This window comes from Vidua chalybeata, chromosome Z (assembly GCF_026979565.1).
Source record: "Vidua chalybeata isolate OUT-0048 chromosome Z, bVidCha1 merged haplotype, whole genome shotgun sequence".
NCBI classification, from domain to species: domain Eukaryota; kingdom Metazoa; phylum Chordata; class Aves; order Passeriformes; family Viduidae; genus Vidua; species Vidua chalybeata.
This window is the reverse complement of record NC_071570.1, coordinates 73229240-73250534: the sequence shown is the minus strand read 5'-3', so window position 1 is coordinate 73250534 and position 21295 is coordinate 73229240.

Genomic DNA, 21295 nt, shown 5'->3' with positions numbered 1-21295 from the left:
GCACCAGACTGAGTCAGCTCAGTGCTGCTTTGAATAACACAGGTGTGTCCTGAGGTTTCAGCAGGATTTCTTTAATAGGTATATAAGTCCTAAAGTCAGGCATTTACTAATAATAGGGCTTTAGCACCACCAAATCTGTTTTAGCAGTAGCAGAACATAGCCAATATTGAATAATTTACTCCATACCCACAAATATTTAATTACTCTTCATTTTCTGCAATTATTTCCCACTCAGGGCCAAGTCACATCAACTGAACAAACAGCTTTGGAGGGTTGATTTCCTGAGCTGAGCTTTCAGAATTCCCGTGCTAGAGCAGGACAGACTGAGATGAGAAGGTAAATGCTCTATGCTCCATTAACAGGAAAGCTCAAATCCTTTAGCAGAAAAAAATGTTTGCATCCTTCCACACCCTCAGCACACCCTCTATACCTACACTGACTCCCTACAACTTGCACATAATTCATAATTTTATCAGCTTAAAATTCTTCCCTCCGCATTACTTATACAATTTTATTGTTTGTTTTTTTTTTTTTTTAATTTATATTATTTATTTGTATTATTTTAACTGGTATTGTTACATATGGGTACCTTCAGCCATCAGCCAGGGAAAAATATCACTTCTTACAGCCATGGAATATTATCCTAATTTTAGGAAAGAAAGATGGAAAAGCAGAGAAATTAATCACTTGTCTAAATCAGACAGAAAATCCATGAATGGCAGAGAACTGAAGCTGTATTTCTGTGGTTATAATAATAAGAACATCTTTTATATTTATCTAGAGGGCGCACACTGAGGTTTTATATGAGGCTATGAAAAACCGAGACACACTTCCTTGGATGTTGAGTCTAAATCTTCTCTGGAGACCACAAATTTCAAAACCTCATTAGCTATGCCCTGCATTTAGAAATTAAAAAAAAAAAAAAAAAAAAATTACAAATTTTAAAATAATAATTAAGAGACCTTGTAAAAGTCAGCTGACAGAAGCATACTGTACAGTAATTAAAATTGACTTTATTTCTGCCTTGTCAAGTTTCAAAATTAATTGCCTGTCCAAAGGTGTCTGCAAGACAGCTATTGTGTTATGGAGATCGATTTAAGAGTAGCCACTATCTGAAATGGGAGACAGCTTAACATACAGCACTTCAATACATGCCAAACTAAAATCAGAGAGATTTATGGTTTTATTTTTAAAGCATTACAAAGTTTTCACTCTTGGGTCTCCTAGGAATGATTTCCTGCAATAAAGAGATCTCCATAATCTGGTTATCTGCGCCATGGGATTCATGAGAACACACTGTGGTTCCCACTCTTCCTTTCAGGAAAATTTTGAAAATCCCATTGTCATCTGATTGGTTGCAAGAGATGCTTCTCATCTCTTTCAGTAATAATTTACATTAATGTAAATAATATGTGCAGTATTGTCACAATAATCCTAAAAACAGAGGCATATACAACAGTTCTGAGCAACAGCTCTAGAGGAGATCTCAGTTTTACTGGACAGCTTTTGTCTGATTCCAACTTCTCCAGAGCCCTGAAATATAAGAAAACCAGGGGGGGAAAAAAACAATGTCAAGGTAGAAAGAACCTAATATGTTGTGAGAACAGCAAATTAAATAGAAATTCAAGGGTGTAAGTGCTGCTCTTGTAGCGAAGATCTCTGTGACTGGGAAGGTGAACAAAGCACATACAGAACAGAAAACTGGTGTGAATTTATAAAGGGAAACCTTGCTTAACAGGCTTGAGGAAAATCACTGAAGAATAATGAGAGCTGACAGTAGTCACACTGAGGAGTTTATTTAAATTTCAGGAAGGCTCCCCTAAAAGAATGTTACATGTGATTAACAAGTGCTGTGTGGCTTGTGACATGTTAAAGGGGTAGAGAGAAAAAACAAACAAACAAACAAACAACAAAAAAAAAAAAAAAAAGAAAAAAAAAAGTAAAATATGCTAAAATCAGAATAATTCTGTTATTCAGTGGCACAAGTGATCACCTCTGAGACACACTAATGAGGGGACACTGAGGGACTCCATTTTGCATCTTTTTTCAAAAGGTGTGACTTTGCAAGAGCATGTATCAGGTTACTTCTAAAGCACAAGTCCCCAGACAGCTCTGAAATATTTCAGATAATTAGCAAAGGTTATTTAGGTAGGTAAAGGTAAAAATATTCCTGCAAAAATCAGTTGTTCTCTTCAGCATAATTATCCAGTTGGTCTAATGTTTCCTCTTTCACAGAGGTGGTGTTTAATATTTACCATTATACATTTCTCAAGTGCAACACTGTCATTTTCTTTATGTCAGCATAAATGACAGTGGTTTATTTTCTATAAAATAAAGTAATTCTAAAATATAAAATTCTAAATCTGAATATAAATTCTAAAATAATTCTATAATATAAATGTCAGCACTTTATTTTCTATAAATACATTTCCCACACAGCACTGTTTCTGAAGAGTTCAGGTTTTAGCTTAATTCTCCTGGCCAAGTCACTTCTCCTGAGTTTTTTTTTTAAGTGGTCACAGTATTCTGTCCAAAATACAATATAATGTTGTAATGTGGTATTACAATAAAATATTTTGGGGACAAAGACTCCTCATTTTTGTTGCACTGGTCTCTGCATTCAGTTTATAAAACTCTGAAGCCCTTTCTCAATGCAGAAGCTATATAAATGTAAATCACTTTAATCATTTTTTTCTACAACATAAGCATCTCATAGTACTCATAAAATATGTTTCAGAATTATTTGGCTGTTATTTTCAACTTTCTTCAGCAGAAGACTTTCCTAGTATAACTTCAGGGTCAGAGCCTATCAAGCAAACATGATGCAAGTACCTGATAAATTTCACCATGTCATTTGCAAGACATTTTTCATCCATATTCAAGTCAGAAATTGTTTTCATTTTCCAAGCGTTTATTCATCTCGTAACATCACACACAGATTCATTGTCTTCTTTTCATTTCCTGGAAGAAACTCATATTTTAACAGCATTAATTCTAGAAAACTTCATTTGTAAAAACCGTATACTCATGTTAAGACAAATGGCCTAGAGCTTGAATCTCCATTTCAAATGCAAATACAAATGGTTTTTTTTGAAGAGCAGCAGTTTCCACCAGATTCTTTATGTTTCTTTATCTACAAAGCTCATAAAAAAAAAGAAATAATAAATTTCAAAACCGCAGCTTTGGTGCTGAAGAAAGTCATCAGCCTCATTAAAAAATGCAGACACATGCCCTGAACTCTGCTTCGCTATTTTTCTGCATAACTTAACATCTGAAAGAGTAAGACAAATTTAAATTCCTCATGTATCAAAGTAAGTTATTAAGTACAAAACTTGAATACTGGAAGAGGTTGCGTCGTGAATGCAGCTCTGAATTCAAATATGGCATGCATATGTGATTACCAGGGCTTCAGCTGGGCCCATCCTTGGTTTTAATGAATTGTTCCTTAGAAATCTACAACAAAAAGTCTCTTTGGTGGAATAGAGGAAAATGGAACTATGATCAGCCTAGGATCTTGGTGGGAAAGAGTTACAGAGTCCCTGACTGGTTGTGGCTGGAAGGGACCTTAAATATCATCTCCTTCCCCCACCACCCCCCCCGCCAAGGATTGATTCTGTTTCTGAGAAATATTCACATATGTCAGAGAAAAGAGAGGAAGTTGTTACTAACATAAACACTGCAGGGCAACTAACATTATTTACAGCTGTTTACTGAGTCTTTCTGAATAATGCCAAAAAAAGTATCTGCAGCCCTGAAGACTAAACAGGGAATGAAATATAATATTTAACAGCAAATTCAATGAACTATTGGCAATTTGATTAAGGAAATAACATTGCTGTAAGTCAAAAAGGAAATCCATTACTGTAAGAAAGCATCTGACTCATATACAACAGTGAAGTTTGATACACTGATTTTTTTTTTTTTTTTTTTTTTAAGACCCTGCAGGTCTGTAATCAAATTACACAAAAGAAATCACCAATATAACTGCACTGAGTTTGTGTGTCCAGGTTTTGTTATTGAGGGGGCTACAGGGGTGGGTCCTGTGAGAAGCTGCTGGAAGCTTCCCCCACGTCCAGCAGAGCCAACCCACCACAGCAGGAGATCAGAAATTGTGGCTGATTGATCAGAATAATTTATCAGAATTTATGTATTCATGATGTGAATCTTCTCCTGATAGATAAGCAAGGGCAGGCAGCATTCTTTCCTAATATGGGAATTTTCCAGGAGCCACATACATGGTGATTAATCACCAGAATGACCCAGTTTGTGTTTATGTTATCCCATTGATTGAGCAGACAAGGATAAATTGGATATCAAGAAACTGGAAGGACACTGTTGCTATCACAGTATCCATTATGTGATTATTAGCATTCTATTAAAAAAAAAAAAACAAAAAAAAAAAAAAAAAAAAAAAAAAAAAAAAAAAAAAAACCAAAAAACCAAAAAAAAAAAAAACAAAAAAAAAAAAACCAAACAAAAAAAAAAAACCAACCAAACACTTGTCTGATAAGATGGATAAGATGTACAAGATCTGAAACTCTTCTCAGCACTGGATGAAGTGCCTTGCCTGCAGTACAATATTTTCCACTCATTTTCCCTGTTTATGACCTCCTATGGAAGGCTTCATTTGCCATTCCACCAAGTTCTTCTCATGTGAAAAGAAAAATTTTCCAAATCACACAGTAGACTCCAATACCAGCCCACAGAAAAGAAATCAGATTCATTACTTTTACCAGAAAGGTTCAATACCTAAAAAGCACAAAAATGAATTGAACCAATAAGCTGCACTGTTCCATCAGCTTAGACCTGTGGGCATTTTGCTACTTATACACAATTAATGAAAAAGTGAGTACTGACTCTCTGTACGTTAATTCTCTAACTAAATATGGGCTGCTAACAGCCCTGACATACTTATTTTAGACAGGTTTTTAACCTCACATTTTGCTAATCCTCATTTAGTCCTTAAAAAGTGCTGTAAGAAGGTTGTAAGTGAAGGAAATTGTACCCTGTATAGAGTAATTTTAGAATAATTTAAATGTTGAGCTCATTTATTAAAAGCTCAATACTTTTTCCTCCATTCCCTCTACAGTCATAGCTGTTTTACTAATTAGTATGCATTCCATAATGAGTGCAGTATTCAGTATTCATTTCAGTTACATTTGTTTTTTTTCCCAAATCCGGTTTTAAATATTCTTTATAGGTTTTTTTAAACAGTATTTGATGGACACTTGAATCTTATCATTACACTGGTGTTGCAGTAGCTAGACTAAACCAATATGCTCACTTTCAGTTGCTTAAAATATTGATTTACAATCATTATTCTCATCCATTCATTTAAGAAGCATATTGTGATACAAAGTAGCATCAAAAAAATTAAATGGGCTTGGGTTTTTTTTTTTTCAAAATATTATGGATATCACTTTATCAAGTATAAGCTGCATATTTTGCACAGTGTTACCAAAAGATGGGTTTTCTGATGAGGTAAATTGTCACAGCAACAATGAAGTCATGGCCTGTGACCATTTAAGCATCTGACCCCAGCTGTCAAAGATGAGTTACTTAAATATGGGTTTGAGTCACAGGAATCAAAGCATTTGGTCCATAAACCTTGTAAAATAAATCAGTAGAAAATTTGTGGCCATGAAGAACTTTAGGGAAGTGCAACCACAGGTATAGCTGGTTGCTAAACATTTTCACACTCATAGAAAATCCCCATAACTGAAATAAAATGTGTAAAGTCTGATTTGCACACTACTTTCTCTGTCCTTTGGGTCAATGGGCTGAGCTACTGAATACATCTCTCTGTTGCTAAAGTCAACAATCACCCACAAATAGTAGGAAGATATTTCACAAGTGAAGATAGAAAGTAAACATCTGACAGAAAATAACATTGGAAAAAAAGAAAAACAATTTTCATTTTCTGTTCTCTCCTGTTAGAAACATTTTGTTTTAGAGCCCACTGCAAGGTAAGATTACTATTTTTTTTTTCCCCCCTCAGGAATGCCAGAGGTAAAGCATCCAGGCATTGCAGTAGAGTCAATGCAACTGTTTTGGTGGAAATAATGGTTAATGCTATTGTACATTCTGATTCTGCAATCAGAAAGCATTGTTCCATAAATAATTAATGACATGCTTTGCAGAAGAAAACCTATGCTGCATGGGCAAGGAAAGACCCTTGGACAGTTTCATTTTCCCACAGGGCATTCAGTTCAGCTGCGTGTTCAAAGTTGATGCCTTGGGGATGCTTTTTTTGGTCACATTTCTGCAGGCCTGCTTCTAGGAAAGAAGGGAGTTAGAAGTTTCTCTTCAAAGTATAATTCCATTGAATTGTGAGTATTTTGCTCCAGATAGATCAAGTTTAACAAGCATTTGGTATATAAAACATGGGATTCTCATGGCTCTTTGTGTGAATTTATGATTAATCCTGCTTCAGAGCACAGGCCAGTCCTTACATTAGGAGAGTTTCAATGTTGAGAAACTAAGATTTCCTAGTTCTGGTATAGCATATGGTGAGATATTAAAAAAAAAAAAAATAATGCTTAGTACCTTCTAATTCCACTTCTAATATGCTTATAGTAAAGGTTCCTAGTACAAATAAAAAAAAAAAATCAACACCCCCAAAAAAAAAAATGAAAAGCTGTTAGACACTTAAGGAGAAGGCAATTAGGCTGTTAAAGAATCATAAATTTTGACTGCTTATACATCAGTCAGAGTCTGTTAATTATCAAATTTACCAAATTTGGTAAGTGATTATCTAAATTATCATTTGGATACATCATTACCAAATTTGGTAATGATAATTAGCAAATTTATCAAATTTGTAGGCACATTGCAAACAGAAACTTAAAACTATCTTTGGGTAGTGTAAAATTAAAGTGTAAAACTCCAGAGAAATGTGAGAGAGAATGGAAAGGTGTCTCTTGAGAGTTTGATAAATGGACCATGAAGATTTGGATATTTGAGGAAAGAAGTGGAATCTCTGCAGCATCTAGTGGTACAGGTAGATCTCAGTCATGCTTAGCAAAATTCTCTGTGATAATTTTAATAAATGAAGCCAATGTTCATATGTTATGCATATGTTCATATGTTATGATGTTTTTGATCAGCTGATTTTATAGATGATTATAGCACAAACCTGAAATATCATTTTACCTCACACTGGATGGACATATTACACTTGAATCTTAAATTAGGTGGGGAAAAAGGCATTCCAAAAGGAGCAATTCCAGTCTGGAAGCACTTGTGGTATGTAAATTGTGTCTCTTTGATTTTAGCCTTTACTGTAGCTCTTTCTGTTTGTTTACCTATTTAAGCCTTTATACCAAGTTTCTGTCTGAATTAATAGACAGAGAATCACACTTTTCACTTGGTCAGCAAAGCTGCTCATATTTAGAACACGAGAATACATTTGTCAGTAAAAATGCACACTCTGCCTCGTGTAAACTCCAGTTACTCAGATGTTTTACGGAAATAACTCCGTCATTAGACAGACAGCAGGCTTCTACAGCTAAAGACAGAGCAGCAAAGACATAACTGGGGGAATAAAAACAGAGCAGAGAGGCAGGAAAAACCTCAGGCCAAAGCCAAAGCCACTCCAAGTGACCACGAGCAAATGACTTGAATAATAAATAATAAAATAAATCTAATTTACCATATTTTTTTTTTATTTGCTCAAGCCCTCCTGTCCCTTAAAATTTGTATCCTGGGGTCTTCCTGAGACTGAGGGAATGTCATGTATTTAACTTTTTTTTTATATTCTTTGGTAGAATTTGTATCTGTTAATTCTCCTTTTCTAATCTTGAACACAGCTAGGACACTGCTGTTCTGCAACAAGTATTGCTGCTTAAACAATGCCAAAATTATGTTTGAAGCTGCCTGCTGATAGCTCTGATGCCCTTCAGGTCTTCTATCAGAGGAAAGAGGGAAAGAGTGACCAAGTGATGCCTTCTCCATGCTGCTCCTGCTTTCATCTATGTCCACCAGACCTCTTATTAATTTATTTTTTAAACTAAAGAGTCCTAGTCTGCTCAATCATTCCAAGTAAAGAGGGCCCTTTATAATTTTTATCATGCATGTCTCTGTTGTTAAATCAGTGAATTCAGGGTGCATATTCCTTCAAAGCCTTGAGAAAATATTTTTTTTTAGCTATGAGCAATCACACTGTTTCAATAAGAACCCTCACTAGGGTTCTGAAGACAAAGATAAAATTATGATGAGGAGGAATACTTTCAGAACTGAAGCAAATCAGTTGTTTTTCTGCAAGGGATGAATGGAAAGACCTCATTAATTATGAAGAAATTAACTCTCTCACCCTTAACTGTAGCAGTTATCATATAAAAAAGCATTATGATATTGCTCATGGCTCCTGGCTTGAAAAGTTCATTTTTGTACAGATAAAAGAACTTTTTTTTTTTTTTTTCCCACCTGTACTTCTCTTGACTATTTGGCTTTTGGGTTTTCTGGAAGAGGAGCATCTGTTTCATCAACATTTTGCCATACTCTGCCTTCATTTCCAGCCTGGGGACAATGTGATCCCCTGAATAAAGGAAATGAAGAGTTGTGGGTCAAATTACTGACCAATAATAATTATTATAATTATCATCATCATCATCATCATCAAAAACTTGATTTGTTCTTACTTAACTTGCTTTGGTACCTGATTTATTTCACTTCACTGTTTTCTTTGAGAATTCATTCACTGCTTATCCATGAATATGTCATATTTCTTATTTCTCTGCATTTCTCCTTGGCCATTTATGGCTTTTTATGTTGTGCTCTGAATTAATTTTAATTTCTTTCTTTCCTTCTTTTTTTTTTTTTTTTTTGTTTTTTTGGTTTTGTTTGTTTGTTTGTTTGTACAAAAGCCATAAGTATGTTCCTATTCTGATAAAGTATCTGCATGGTGCCAAATAGTCTTCTTAAAAACTCAGAAATATATCTTTTGGGATCATAAATCTTAGGGCCTGTAGAAGACAAAATCACATAATCAAATCCCCATTGATGGAAGTTTTAAAGATGAGACTGGGAAGGGGGCAAGAAAATCCCACCTGAGCTGCCTTTCTTGTGAAATGTTGGATCAGGTGATCTTTCACGATTCTTTCCAAACTGGGTTGATCTGTGGTTTTATTTTCTCTGTCTGGGTTCTTTTAGCCCAGGACAGCTGCAGTCAGGTTTCACCTGCACTTCTCAGATATTTCAGTGAGGTTTTTTTGTTTTGCTTTGTTTTGTTTTTCTTATCTCACAGCACAAGACTGAGACAAAATCAGAAATGGGAAAAAACTTGAAGTCTATGTTGGATCAAGAGTGTCCATTTGTGCTCCAAATGTTTTCAGATTTACTTTTTAGACTTTTCCTAAAATCATCATGAATTTTGGAGGCAAGGGCAAATTAATTTGGTTTTCTTTATAAACCCTTAAAAGAGTTTAACAAGGTCAACACAATTTTGGAATGTTGTTGAAATATGTCTTGGCATAGAAAATACCAGGGAAAACAACTTTCATGAAGACAGAGAGGCAGAGGAAAAAAAAAACAGAAAATAACCCTGATTTTCTTTGGATTCCAGGAAAACTCTATCTCACTGAGAAAGCACCTCTTACAGTGGGAAAAGGATTGAGAAGTGTTCTGTTTGCTGAAAAAAATTCACCACGTGCAAAGCCCAGGATGTTCACAGTGCATTACAACAATATTGAGTGAGAGAGTTAATTGAAACTCCCAGCAGTTTGTGTAAAAGAGACAGCACTACAGAAAAGAAAACTAATTCTTTTCATTTGATTCTGTGTCCAAACAGATTATAACCAAAACCAAGAACAAGGGGGTTTTTATGATTAATTAATGATGGGCTAATTTGCTTTAGGCCAGCAATGCTTTCCATCCATTCATTACTCTCAGAAAATGCCACAGGCTACAATTGTTACTGTTTAATTAAAAAGTATGTCACAGTTGCAAAGCTTTAGAAAGCTGCAAATATTTTCTTTTGCCAAGCATTTACATATCCAGGATAATCTGTAGTCAAAGGGAGAAGTGCAAGAGGAAGGCAGAGCCCAGCACCAGATGCTTTAGGCTGAGGTAACCTATTTTCTGTCTCTGTGATTAGACAGCTCTGAATTTATACATTTTTGCAGCCTCTTTCAGCAGCAGTTTTTCATCTCTGCGGCTGATTCTTTATGATTCTATGAGCCTCAAGTAAAGCCAAAAGAAAGACTTCTGTTACCTTTCGTGAGGGATTGGTTCTGCCCAGACAGCCATGAAGTTAAGGCACAATTTACCCTCTAAACTTAAAGAGAGGAAGATGTCAGAATATAAACCAAGTGTTTTAAAAATATTTCTGCAGCATTTAGGACTCTCAAAAGCTTTTTTCTGAACAGAAGATAATGCAGTCCTGGTACTAATGCAGTACCTGGAAAGTAGCATATCTATGATCTTTATAAGAAAAAGAGTGAGAGAATCATGCTCTTAAAATATAGAGATTGTTTACCTTATAAGTCTGCAATAAAATCAATTTCTTTTTTTTTTTTCCTTTTTCTTCTTTTTCTTCTTCCTTTTTTCTCTTTTTCTTTCTTTCCTTTCCTTTCCTTTTCTTTTTTTTTTTACTTTGAGGGGCATGCCTGTAGACACAAGACTGTAGAAATCTGAAAGTTGAAGTGACTAAATTTTTGTTATCAGACTGGAAGTTTTCTTACATTAAATTGTTACCAAGTGAAGAAATGTGACAGTTCTAAGTCCCAGTTGCTAAAAATTAACTTAGAAATAAGATTTAGACCTAAAGAAAAATCTGTGGTTTCATTTACATCTATTTCTTCAATGAATAAAAATTCTGAGACAATTGAAATGTGTCCTGTATTTCATTATAATCTTGTTATTAGAACGGAGATCTAATAATATTAAGATAAAAGGTGTTGGAAAAGCAATTATTTTGTATAAAACTGCAACAACAAAAATGCAAAATGTGTATAAATTTGTACAAACTCTGTTTTCTGAAACATCAAGCAGACACAGCCTGGCACTTCACCGTGAAAGCCACCACCACCAGCCTAAGGACCATCTGTCCTGAACCTTCTTTTGTGCCAGCAGAATTGAAGGTCTTGCGGCATCCTTTTCAGAGATCATACCCTTCTCATGGAATTAATTTGGGACGTGAAAACTCGGGGCAGGGTTGACCCCACTGGCCCCAGGCTGCTGCATGTGGGAGCTCCTGTCTGGGATCAGAGGGACACGGGGATTTGACAGAACTCTGTGGATGGAGGCAATGAAAGCAGGAGATTTCTGTTAAAGTAGACAATTTTTTTTTTTTTTCCCCTTGAAAAGAGACCAAGACCCTTTGGTAAGGGCCCCTCAGTTTGCACTTGGATGGACCATGACTCCATAAGGGTTTTCCTGCTGCAAATTCTAAAGCTGCTACCACTAAAAAAAAAAAAAAAAAAGGCAAGTTGGAGGGGTAACTGTGGAAAAATTGGGTAGCAAAACTTCACACTTATTTTCTTCTTAATGAGCCTTTATATAGAATTAGCCAGATTAATAGACTCTGACAACCTTTTTTTAGCCTCTGTCTCTTGACTTTGGTGTCATCCTCATTGAGGTATAGAGCAAATAGGTATCAGAGGCATCTAAAGCTCTTTGTGGATAAATTACAATGAGGTGCTTCTTGACTCACCCAGGGGCATCTTTAGATCTGACTCTTGAAGCTTTTCCTGAAGCCTAGGCAGACAGTTTGGACAGACTATTTTGTCTTTTCGTTTACTGCAACTTCTCTTTGTTGTTTTGTTGGTTGTTTTTTCCTTAAAACCTCCTCTCACATTGATTACTTGTTTGTGTAGTGATCTCCAGCACTCCATTTCTTATGTTTTTCTCTGTGCTGACTTTTCCTTATCTCTGTTTTTTTGGATTTTTTTGGGTTTGTTTTTTTTTGGTGTGGTTTTTTTTTTTTTTTTTTTTTTTTTTTTTGTCATTTTTTACTTTGGTCAGGTTGCTGCATCCTTATCTTCAGCAAACCATTTTTTCTTTTAATCTCTTTTGATCTTTCTCTTCTGGATATTGGGCTGTCATTTTCTGTGCTTTTCCCCTTCTGTCTGTGTGTATGTCTGTGTGTTTGTGACTAGCTTATGATATTTTCTGATCCCTAAGAAGAGATTTCCTTTGTGTTCTTTCCTTTATTTTTAATGTTTCTGTGGTTACTTTTGTTCGACTGTTTTTCTTAGTCTGTGCCATTTTTTTACTTCTTCCCAAATCCTAGCACTTTCCTTTCCCCCTTCTGGGTAATCTCATGGTGTTCTCTATTTTATTTTTCTTTATGTGTTTTTTTTGTGCTGGCTTCTTTATTTGAGTGTTTTTAGAGAACTTCACTTCTGATGCTGTTCCTAAAGTAACTATATATAGAGAGAGAAACACACATACCTTTTCTTTAATTTCACTTTGCTGCATGAATAGCAGGAAAGAATTTAAACACCTTCTTGTGCCCAATTCTTCACTTTTCTTTTCTGCCTTGACTTTATTTTGGAAGAAGACAAGTGTGCCACAGAGAACAGCAACACATTTTTAGTTTTCTGGCCACACACCTGACACTATAGCCCCTTTCTGCTGCTGTGGCAGCAAACAAGGTGCTCATGGAAAATGAAAAAAAAAACATGTATGACCTGTCTCAGCCTTGATTTAAACATCTAACCAGCAATTAGCAATGAAGTAGATACCACTGATTGATTTTCACTTTTCTGATTAAAATGCTGACAAATAGAACACTGTGCCTCTAGGAAATAAAGAATGTCAGTGGTTGAAATGGACTTCAGTTGCACACTTGGTGTGCAAGTCTTGGATGTTTTGGAATAATACTGAGGGTGACATGTTAACATGGCTGGTGCCTCAGTCATGTGCAGAAACAGATTTTATTTTCTGCAGCAGGAATTTTTAAGCATTTTTTTAAAACCTCTGCAGGTTTTTTTAAAAAACCTTTCCTGCTTTTCAGGCTTACATCCCAGAATTCTTTTTAAGGGGGAAGAGGAGGAGGATGGCTGCATACCTAAAAAACCAAGTGCATTCATCTCCTCTTCTCAAGGTCTATCTCTGCATTTCATGTCTGACGTTAAACACTATGTACATAATCACTCCTTGAAATTAAAACTTGAATTGACCTTTCCCAAGGGAAGTTGTTAAAATCCATGTTACAAGCTCCTACTCCCTCTGGTCCCTTTTTTGCCCTTTGCTATTGAATTAGAAACTTTACCAGTCTTTGTGGGTTTTTTGCTTGTTTGTTTTTTGTGGTTTTTTTTTATTATTATTCCATCCCCAGCCTCAGACTGTTACAGCAGAGACTCACAGAGCCTGGTGCTCTGCAGAATCCTGGGAGCAAGAGTTATGGTTTCAATAACCTAATGACAGGAAGATAATTGTGTCTGATCCCACTGCTCCTTGAGTCAGGGCTTGACACTTCGGCCAAGGTGGCAGGATTTTCCTACTGCACTTGGGAAGAGAACTGAAGAATTGTTATCTCCCCTCTTCCTTTGCTGTGAATAGTCTCCCAAAATAGTTCCAAATCATGTTCCACTGGACCTGATGGAGGTGGAAGGAATAAATTCTTCCTCCTCCCCATAGTTCACCATTTTTTTCTGTAAATACTGCAGACAGATCTCATTAAGGCCTTTCAAGTGAGACAGAAAAAGGGGCCTCCACACCACAGATTTTGATAGTGAGTGGAAATACAGGAGGTACTAAACTAACCAAAGGTGAAAAGGCTATCTCTGTGTAAGCACAGAGATGCCAAAACACTGAAAACACTGAGGGAGTGGGGTAGGAAGTTGCCCTTTAATATCCATTTTCTCTCTTTTTCCATAGCATATTCCATTCCTCGCTTTTCCTGCTACTAGCCTTTACTGCTCTTTGATTTTGTCTGTCACTTACTAGTCCTTCATATTTTGTCTTTTCTGATCTATTGCAAACAACCCAGCTGTGTTGTCAATTGCAAAAGTAGCAGCATAGTTTTTCCATAGAAATTGTACTCATTGGAGAGCATTGACCTTGACACACTGAAGTCAAATTATGCTACAAAAAATTTTGTATAAAAAAAATCTATTCACAAATCAACAGTCGAAAGCAGTGTGATTTTTTTTTTTCCTCTCCACTGCCCAGCAATTATTTAAAAATCAGATTGACTAGGATCTATCCAGGCTTTTTCAGATTTTTTTTGAGGTATCAGGGTGGTACTCCTGCTGGTATAAACCTCCTGATATTGCTACTACAAAGCCCCACTCCTGTTTGGGGAAGTTTGAGAAATGGAGATTTTTGTGAAGAGCTTATTGACCTACAGGGAACTATTATTATTATTACTACTACTACTACTACTACTACTACTACTACCACCATAGTAAGAATAATTTTTCTACTTACCAGGATGCTTTGAAACAATAATCAGTTTGCACACTGCCCCTTTTCAGTTCTGGCAGTTATTTCTATGATGGTTAGAACAAAATCTACTTTTAATAGCTTACTGCAAATCTGGTAGTGAAGTCCACAGATCTGACCAAAATTAAACATTAGATTATCAACTGTGCTGGATTTGCCTGGAGTGGAGTTATTCTTCCTAGTGGCTGTTATGGGGTTCTGGTTTGGATTTGTGATGAGCACAGACTTGGAAATTTAGAAATGTTTTTTTACTGTTGATGAGCAGGGATTGCAGAGAGCCAAAGCATTTTTTTACTCCTCTTTCTGGTGGTACCAAATCCTCCAAAATCATTGGGTTAAACGAACCATTTTAACACTGCATTTTTATTGTCAGTAAGTCAGACTTTGTTTGTACATTACTTTGGGGGTACTTTGACATTACCTTGGGGGTTTGTCTTTGTGAGTGACAAAATTCTGGCCTCCACACAGATGCAGACACAAAACTTTGTCACTTATTTACACATTTTTCTCAAACAATTAAAATAATGTTTGATGGTTGTAAATTACATAATCCTCATTAATCAGTATTCTCTGCTCTATCAGTTATTGATTTCTCACTTCTTATGCTAATGAGTCCATATTTTTAGTCTTTTTTCATCTTTTTTTTTTTTTTCTGGTTTGGGTTTTCCAATGCATATACTGAGTCTTTTTTGGTCTCTTTTTTTTCCTCCAGTTTCTGCAAAATGCCTTTGTGGCCCACAGATTCTGCATTCCAGATGTCCAACCTCAACAATACATTTCTCTCTCTCCCAGGCTTTGCACATTGAAGCATATGAGAGTTAGTTTATCAAAACTTTAAGTTTCAGTAATTTTCCCAAGCTGTGCTCCTGCAAAAGTAGCTCATAACAACTTTGATAAATGCTGGCTAAGAATAACACACAGTCATAATTAGTATATATACATTGGTTATGATTCATTAAAACAATTAATTTAGGAGTTAATTAAAACCATTAACTGAAATTATTAAAAAGTTCTATCATTTCCAACACTGCCACACTGGTGAGGAGGCTGGGGGTGCCTGAGAGGTTTGGAGGGGACACAGCCAGGACAGGTGACCCAGACTGACCCAAGGGATGTTCCAGGCCATGTGACATCGTGCTCCGTATGGAAATTGGGGGCAGAAGTGGGAAGGGGATGTTTGGAATGATGGTGTTTGTTTTCCAAGTCATTGCTCTGCAGGATGTGACCCTGCCCTGCTGCAGGTGCTCACGACCTGCTCATCTGTGGGAAACAGGGAAACAGGGACTTGATTCCTTGGGGTTTTATTGCTGGTGCTGTCTTGGTTTGAGAAGACAGGTGTCTGCTGAGGGAGACTGGAGCCTTCCTTGAAATTGAAAATGTAAACCTCCTCCCTCCAAATTGTTATGATTTTGAGATTAAGGGGTTCTCAGGCAAAAATATGGGAATAGGAATAACAGTTCTTTACTTGGAAAATTAAAAATAGAAATGAAATAGTAAAAAAAAAAAAAAAAAGAAAAAAGAAAAAAGAAAAAAAAAATAAAATAAAAATAAAAATAAAAAAAAAAAAAAACCACTGCCAGACACCCTGTGGGTCAAGGTGATGGCAGCAGTGCCATTCCATGGTGGCTCAGCCCTCCTGCAGTGCCAGCTGTGCTTCTGCTGGAGCAGGATCCTGGACAAGGCTGGAGTTTTCCTCTGGAGCTCCAGGGCTGCTGGAGATGAGCCTGGGCTTCCTCTGGGAATGCAGTGGGGCAGAAAGCTGCTCCTCTGGGAATGCAGTGGGGCAGAAAGCTGCTCCTCTGGGAATGCAGTGGGCAAAGGCTGCTGTGGTGTCCAAAAGCTCAGATTGTATCCAGGTAGGAATGCTTGGCTCCTCCCCCTGGGCAGAGCATCTCCCCATGGGATGATGGAATTTTCTCAGCCATGCAGGGACACTCACTGGCCCATGAACAGGAGATAATTAATAATTCATGGCAAACTAACAGAAGAGATCTCCTGGAGGGGGGATTGGTTGTGGAAGAGATAAAGAAAGCTGCCCAGTGATCAGAAGAGAACTGCCCACCTCTGACAGATGGCGATAGAATACACACTTACCTTACAACCCGGGACAGGTGCACAGGCTTTTTCTTTCCCTTTTAATCTGTCCTGGTCTCAATCCATGAATTCTCCAGCTTTTACCCTCCCAGTTCTCTCCCCAACCCCTCTGGTGGGACAGTGAGCGAGCAGCTGCCTGGGGCTGGGGGCTGGCCAAGCTTTGAATCAAAACAGGTAGCAAATTTGGGGATTTATCACTGAATTCAGTGTGTGGAATGCTGAGTGGTACAGATTAGCAAATCCATGAAAGCAGAAACCTAAATGTATCAGAATAAAGACAGATGTTATTTGCACAAATCTGAGTGATCATAGGGGTGCAGGGGAAAATTTTAAGGGACAGATTACCAGTTGATATAAAACAGCACTTCCCTAAACAAGTTCCCCAATGTTCAAAAGCATTCCTAGGTTTTTCTTTGTTTAAACCACCATCAGACTGGAAGATTAGACAATAACAATATTTCTAAGCAAATATCAGCAAAGCATTGTCAGTTTCAGATTCCTAGTGAAAGAAAACCATAAGGAGCAACATTGTGAAGGGATATTTCTGTTCAAGTTAATACACAAGGAGATATCACTTTAAAATACACGTTTTGGATACATGAATTCTAAGGAACATCATTAGTGAACAAAGCCACATCATCATTTAAATTAAAATTCTAGGTCCTGAGAAAAGAATGATAACAATAAAAGGAGGATCCAATGCAATTTCACATTTCTTTTGAGGTTGTTTACTGTAGCAAATGTACAGGAAAAACTTTCACATTCCCAGTGGATCTCAAAAGTTTGAAATTAATGTAACTTTAATGCCATCATCACAGGGAAAAGTCGAGTCCTTTCCAACCAATTCCTCCTTACTTATGTACAAAGGATGAAAGTGGCAGAGCTATGAGGGAGAAATAAATGGCAGGGAAATTACAGAGCTAGAGACACACAGGATAAAACAGCAAAAAATTTGCCATTTGAAATACTTATGTGACAGCACCAGAGATAGGAAAAGGGAGGAGGAAAAACAAACCCACAACCTTTTAGCAAACCAGAGCCTTTGAAGTATTTTAGGGGCCTCTCTGAGATGTGATGTGAAAGTGCTGGAGAGTTGAACCCAGCCCATGCTGAACGAAGCTCCTGATAAATATTGCAACGAGGGCTATTTATGCAATCAGAGGACAGGAGGGGAAGGATGCTGCTGCACTAGGAGAACTCCATAAAGTTCAGGAAGGTCTGCAGCTGCCATCAAACTCTGCAGGCGGGAGGCATATTTATTTACATAAAAGTCAGACGATACATTAGACTCTGCCTGCCTAGACTCAGATAGATGAAAGGAGTCACTGCTCCAAATGAATATTAATCCACTGCTATGGCTAATTTTAACAGCTTGAAAGTCAACAAACACATTTGTCTTGGGTCCGAAAGGAATAGATGTGCTTTTGAAGTGTAGTGATGAAATTATTGCAGGAAATAAAAAGCTAACTATTGTAGCAAGTGTTAGGAAAATGAAACAGTGTCTTGTCAGGTATCTAAAGAGAAATGAATGCAGATAAATTATAATTAAATGTGAGCATTACAACAATTTTTAATGCTTCAAAGCTATGCATTACACCTCATTTATCTTCACTTGTTCACTGTTATTAATGGGCAAAATTGGCTCTTACTAGTTGTGACTCTCTATGTTATGAAGATGTTCTTTTTTTCCTCTATGTGTCAAAGCTCATCTCACAAAAATGTTGTCACTGACCTAATGTCATTAGTGCCTGAATGGCTGATGGAACTCAACAGGAAGCAGCAAACAAGGACTGAGTTTCCTCTTCCATTCCTACTAAACTCATTGGAAGCTGAAATTGGCTCCTAAACCAGTTTTATCATGGCATGCTTGGACTTACTACTTTCTTCCTGATTTTTGGCCATAAAGGAGAGAATTTTAAATTTTTAAATTTTTAAATTTCTTGTAATTAATTTGAATTTTTTCTTGTCCCAAGCAGCTTTTCAAACAGAATTTAAATGTGCATGAGAGCAACCTGATAAATAACATTCCACACTTGAAAAAGAAAGTGCAGTCAAGTACAGAAAATTATGAAAGAAAATCTTCAGAGGAACAATCAGGAGAGAATTTGGCAGAGCAGAGCTAAGGTTTGAAGTCAGGTTCAGATCACCACTTACAGGGGCCTTAACACCAAGGACATCAGATTGGAGCACTCTGTTATTATGGCATGCGATGATGTAAAATGTAGCCTTAAACACCTTGAATTTCTTCTGGAACAGTAATGCACTCTAGAATTCATTATAACATACCAAATATCTATGGATTTTTTAATTATCATACATTTCCACAAGAAAATATGGTTTCTGTGAGCCAAAAAAGCACCCTGGGGGATCCTGTGTATGAACTCCTTATGATCGGTGTGATAACATCTTCCATGAACTCTCTGAAATGTGATAATTATCAAAGAAAACAATATATTTCAAATGCATATTTAAAAAAAAATAATAACTGTCACTATGATATTTTTCAAATAATGGGCAAGAAACGTGTTCAGCCCAGTCACTTACGTATATTTGACACCCACATTTGAACATTTTTTTAATGTTATCCTCATTCTGTTGCAAGAGCGTGTACCTCTGTTTTGTTAAAAATAAATGTGTGCATTCTACATAACTAATCATAATTCCTACAGATCGACTTTTACAAATGTCTGAGGGTCATCTACATTGATGAGATGGATTTTTTTTTCTTTTTTTCTTTTTTTTAACGTCCTGAAGCTAAGGTTTGCTACACTCCAGTGATTTGGTTCACATCCTTTAAGGCAACTGAACACAATTCAGTGCGGAATCTGTCGTTATTTGGTTCAAAAGATGTTGCATTTTTAATGAGCTGTCATGTCCTTTTCTGATTCAGAGGAGTCCATTCTGCACAGCCTTATCTGACCCTTTAGGACTCTACCCAGGCAGACCATGTGCTTTAGGAGATCATTTTTGTGTTGAAAATGGGAACAAGTTAAAAACCATTGTGGGAGGGGCCCCTGCACTGTCATGGGAGGTGACGGAAGTCTAAGGAGATCTGCTCACCAAATGTTGTACCCTCCCTCGTTAATGTCAATCAGCATTTAATCTACTCCCCTGTTCTAGTAAGTTCTTGGTTTCTGTTACCTTCATTGGCTCCCTCTGTAAGACCACTCCTTCCCCGTGCCCTCATTGGTTTTGTGTATGTCACCCCATCCCTACTCCTCCCCTTATCCCTTTCCCGACTGGACTGTTTGTACCCTAACCGCTCCCACTCCTCCACAGTTATAAACCCAGCCCTGCCTTCCCTCGGGGCTCTCAGAGCCTGCTCCCTTCCCGAGTGGCTGTCTTCCTGCACCTTTCTCTCCTCCCTCATCCTCTGCCTTACCCTCAATAAACTCTCGAGGATCATAGCAGCCTGAGCGTCCTCTCGTATTCTTGGTGGAGCTATCCGTACCCCATCGCGCCGACCGCGGACCGGCCAGTCGAGGATTTCCCCCGCCAGACCGGAGCCGCGGCAGCAGTGAATACAACCATCTCTTTTTTTTTTAGTCCTTGGTCTTTGTTCCTGCTTCTTTCACTTCCAGAACCGAGTTTTCCAAGGACACTGTTCACACTCTACCTTTACTCCTTTAACTTTGCACTCCTCAGAGTGGCAATATTTCCGTAAGACATTTTGGACTCTTTTTTTCTGACCACGGATTCTTCACATTCATGTTAAACCTCCACTGTGCTCACACCCTGACTCCCAACCCCTGGAAAGAACTGCCAGACAGTGAAGAAAATGTGTTTTCATTTATCCCTCTGTAACCCCCATCTTCCCAGCATTACAACATCAAAGTGGCATATAAATTTTTCAAAACTGGATATCACCTTTCAGCATGTAGCCATCAAAGTGAGCTAACACTATTTCTCAACTTTACTTGAACTTAAATTTCCCCTGCATGTTACAGGGAGTTACATCAGCTTTGTTCATTTTTAAGAGTTGCTCAGGGTCAGCAGCAGCTCAGAAACAGATCTCACCTGGAAAAAAAAAATAGATGTCTGGTCTTTATAATGGTATTTATCTTTTCAGAAAAACTTTTTAATGTTGTGAATGAAAAGCCTTCTGAAAAACACAGACTATGATTAAAAAAAAAAAGAAAAAGAAAAAGCAGGATTTATTGGGCAAACAAAGTGCTGAAACTGCGCAGAATCAGTTAAGGAATGATGGATTCAGAGAATCTTGGATTCATAGACTCAGGGAATAATAAGAGTCACAGAAACGTGAAACCATAAAATCAAGCAATCATAGAATCATAGTATCAAAGGATTGTGAAATTATTTATTCAAAGGATCATAAAATCATGGAGTCACTGAGCCACATACTGATGTAATCATAGAATCAAGGAATATTTTCATCATTACATCAGGGAATCAAAGAATCATTGCATCACAGTAATGGAGTTAAAGAATAGTGGGATCATTACAATTGCATCACAAGAGTCATGGAATCATACAAGCACAAAATCAGAAAATAATCCAGAATAGAATCAGGGAATTGTAGAGTCATAAAAACATGGAATCATTGTATCATAGACATAGAGAATCATGAAATCATGGATGCAAGCACTCATAGACTCAGGGAATTACAGGGTCTTAGAGTCATGGATTCATTGCAGCATACAGAGATGGATTCACAGACTCATAGAGCCAAGGCATCATAGAGTTATGGAATCATGGAATCATAGAATCTTGGTATCAAAGAATTGTGGAATCAGACAATTATAAAAACATGAAATCATAGAGTCATGGGATTGTGGAGTCACAGAACCATTGC